Raw genomic sequence first — 4,131 nt, 5'->3', positions numbered from 1 at the left:
ACAAAGAACGAACACTAAACAAACTAACAAAATAACAAACGAACCGTGAAGCTATACAAAAATGAGTGCTGACAGGCAACTACACATAGACAACTACCCACAAATACAGGTGGGAAAAGGCAACCTAAGTATGGTTCTCAATCAGAGACAACGATAGACAGCTGCCTCTGATTGAGAACCACACCCGGCCAAACACACAGAAATACAAATTCTAGAAAAAGGAACATAGAATGCCCACCCAAATCACACCCTGACCAAACCAAAATAGAGACATAAAAAGCTCTCTACGGTCAGGGCGTGACAGTAACCCCCAAAGGTGCGGACTCCGGCCGCAAAACCTGAACCTATAGGGGAGGGTCTGGGTGGGCATTTCTCCGCGGTGGCGGCTCTGGTGCGGGACGTAGACCCCGCTCCACCTCTGGCTTGGCCCACTTAGGTGGCGCCTCTAGAGCGGGGACCCTCGCAGCGGTCCCCGGACTGTAGGGCGACTCTGGAGGCGCCGGGCTGGAGGCCGTCTCTGGAGGCGCCGGGCTGGAGGCCGTCTCTGGAGGCGCCGGGCGCAGGCACAGAAGGCGCCGGGCTGGGCGCAGGCACAGGAGGCTCCGGGCTGGGCGCAGGCACAGGACTCACCTGGCTGGGGAGACACACAGGAGACCTGGCTCTAGGAGCAGGCACAGGACTCACCAGGCTGGGGAGACATACAGGAGGCCTCTTCCTTGGCCGAGGCACCGGATACACTGGGCCGTGGAGGCGCACTGGCGGTCTCGAGCACAGAGCTGGCACCACCCGTTCTGGCTGGATGCCCACTTCCACTCGGCAAATGCGGGACGCTGGAACCGAGCACACCGGCCTGTGAATGCTCAGCCGAGACACAGTGCACATCACCCCATAGCACGGGGCCTGACCAGTCACATGCTCGCCACGGTAAGCACGGGGAGTTGGCTCAGGTCTCCAACCTAACTCAGCCACACTCCCCGTGTGCCCCCCAATGTTTTTTTGGGGGGCTGCCTCTCGGGCTTCCTTGCCAGCCGTGTTCCCTCATTACGCTGGTTCCCTTTTCCTGCTACCTCCGCTCTCCTGGCTGCCTCCACCTGTTCCCATGGGAGGCGATCCCTTCCAGCCAGGATCTCCTCCCATGTGTAGGATCCCTTGCCGTCCAGGATGTCCTCCCATGTCCAGTCCTCTCTTCCACGCTGCTTGGTCATTTGGTGGTGGGTAGTTCTGTCACGGCCGTCAAAGGGAGGAGACCAAGGTGCAGCGTGGGATGCGTACATACTTCTTTATTACAAAAACGAACACTAAACAAACGAACCGTGAAGCTATTCAAAAATGAGTGCTGACAGGCAACTACACATAGACAACTACCCACAAATACAGGTGGGAAAAGGCAACCTAAGTATGGTTCTCAATCAGAGACAACGATAGACAGCTGCCTCTGATTGAGAACCACACCCGGCCAAACACACAGAAATACAAATCATAGAAAAAGGAACATAGAATGCCCACCCAAATCACACCCTGACCAAACCAAAATAGAGACATAAAAAGCTCTCTACGGTCAGGGCGTGACAGTGCTAAATATCAAGATCCAGTCCATTTTAAAAAAAGAAAACGGAGGTCCCTTACACTTCAGTGTTGTGACACAAAAATTCTAGCAAAATGCATAGCACATAGAATTAAAAAAGGTATTGTTGGATATTTTTTATCGTAATCAGACAGGTTTTTTACATCGACGATACATTGGAGATAATATAAGACAAGTACTGGAAACAACAGAACCTTATGAAAAATCTGGGAAATGCCTGAAATATGTCAATATTGGAGAATCTTTTATACAATGGGTTAAAGTTATGTATAGTAACCCTAGGTGTAAAATATTAAATTATGTCTACTTCTCAGAAAGTATTTAACTGTGAAGAGGAGTAAAACAAGGTTGTCAACTATCGGCACATCTATTCATTATTAAGGCCATCGAAATGTTTGCTATTAAAATCAAGGGGCTAGAAATCCAGGGCTTAAAAACAAAGGTGTCATTGTACGTTGATGATTCCAGTTTCGTCTAAATCCACCATTTGGATCCCTCCATAGCCTCATAGAGGATCTAGATAATTTTACTAACCTCTTGTTTTGCTTAAGGCCCTGCCTACACCTAACGACTTGTTTTTTAAATGATATGAGCAAAATATATTCAATTATATTTGGAATGGCAAGACAGACAAAATTAATCAGGCCTATTTATATAATGATTATGAATTCGGAGGCCAGATATTATTAAATATTATAGCATTAGACCTCTCACTAAAGGCTTCAGTCAAGAAAAGCTATACTTAAATCCGAATTGGTTCTATAGCAGATTAGTAAGAATGGCTCATCGCATGTTCAAGAATGGCCTTTTCCCTTTATTCAGATTACAACCTCTATCTTTCGGTTATTTGAAAATGAAATAATCTCCAAAATATCGCTATTTTTTAAACAAGCCATAGAAAGTTGGTTGCAATTTCAGTGTAATCCACCAGAAAAGACAGAACAAATATTACAACAAATATTATGGTTAAACTCAAATATAATAATTGATCAAAAAAATGTTTTATAATGGTATAATCTTTGTAAATTATATTATAAAAATTAGTGTTGGAGTTATGTCACACATGTAGCTAATATATGGGAATTGCAGCATTACCACAAAAATGGAAGAGGCAAGGGGAAGGGGGAGAAAGTAAGGAACTTGTCTGTCGGCCCTGCATTAAAGACCAAAATTGGTTAAAGAAAATTGTGATAAATAAGAATGTATACTAGTTTCATTTAAGGACCAAAAAATTGACCGCTGTGCTATACAGATAGAAAAATAGCTGTGAAGAGATTTTCGATGTAGCGAAAACCCACAGTTTTTAGTTATTTGACTGTATTTTGTATTTATTTTGCTTTCAATCTTCAATGACTCAATCTTCAAGTCCATGGCTTATTTTTGTGTGAAATATCGTAATATATTTATTGTTTTTATTTCATCTTTAGTAGCTCTTACATAAAGCATGCCATGACTATGAAAATGATGTTTTCTGAATCAGGGGAGGATGGACAAAAATCCACAGAATTTGTTTAAAAAAAAATATTTTGTCGTTTAAAAAAAGTATTTTGTGCTTTCAATCTTCAATAGCTCTTACACAAGCATGCCATGACTATGAAAATTATATAATCTGAATTGGGGCGGATGGACCTTATATAGACAGGTGTGTGCCTTTCCTAATCATGCCCAATCAATTGAATTTACCACAGGTGGACTCCAATCAACTTGTAGAAACACTGAGGATGATCAATGGAAACGGGATGCACCTGAGCTCAATTTCGAGTCTCATAGCAAAGGGTCTGAATACTTATGTAAATAGGGTATTTCTGTGTTTTATTTTTAATACATTTGCAAAAATGTCTGAAACCCTGTTTTTGCTTTGTCATTATGGGGTATTGTGTGTAGATTGATGAGAAAAAAATGAAATCCATTTTTAGAATAAGGCTGTAACGCAACAAAATTTGGAAAAAGGGAAGAGGTCTGAATACTTTCCAAATGCACTGCCTCCGCTCTCCTGGCTGCCTCCACCTGTCCAATATGAAAAGCGTACGTAACATTGTGCAATACAAATGGGTTAATTAACAATGTGATTTAAATTATAAATATAATATAATAACTAATAATATATATATATAATTATTTTTATATTAATATTGTTATTGCTATTATTATTAACAGTAGCATTATACATAATTTTTGTTTATTTGGCCCTCATAACATCATGGCCACCTAATCCTCCCCAGTTTCCAATTGGTTCATTCACCCCCACCCACCCTCCTCTCACCCTGTAACTATTCCCCAGGCCATTGCTGTAAATGAGAATGTGTTCTGATAAAATAAGGGTCAAATAAAAATTGTATTAATGATTTGTATTACTTTTGTTACCATAATAACTATCTAGTAATTATTCATTTTAATGCTGTTAAGTATATTGTCAATGTTATAATATTATATGTACTTTGAAAGCCATTAACTATTGACCTTTTTTGATCAATTCGAAGTATGCTAACATTTCCTAATAAAATTTTACGAATTCCGACCATTTGTATAATTTTATATCGTAATTT

The sequence above is a fragment of the Salvelinus alpinus genome, chromosome 9 (genome assembly GCF_045679555.1).
Source record: "Salvelinus alpinus chromosome 9, SLU_Salpinus.1, whole genome shotgun sequence".
Classification (NCBI taxonomy): Eukaryota; Metazoa; Chordata; class Actinopteri; order Salmoniformes; family Salmonidae; genus Salvelinus; species Salvelinus alpinus.
This window is presented reverse-complemented; position numbering follows the sequence as displayed.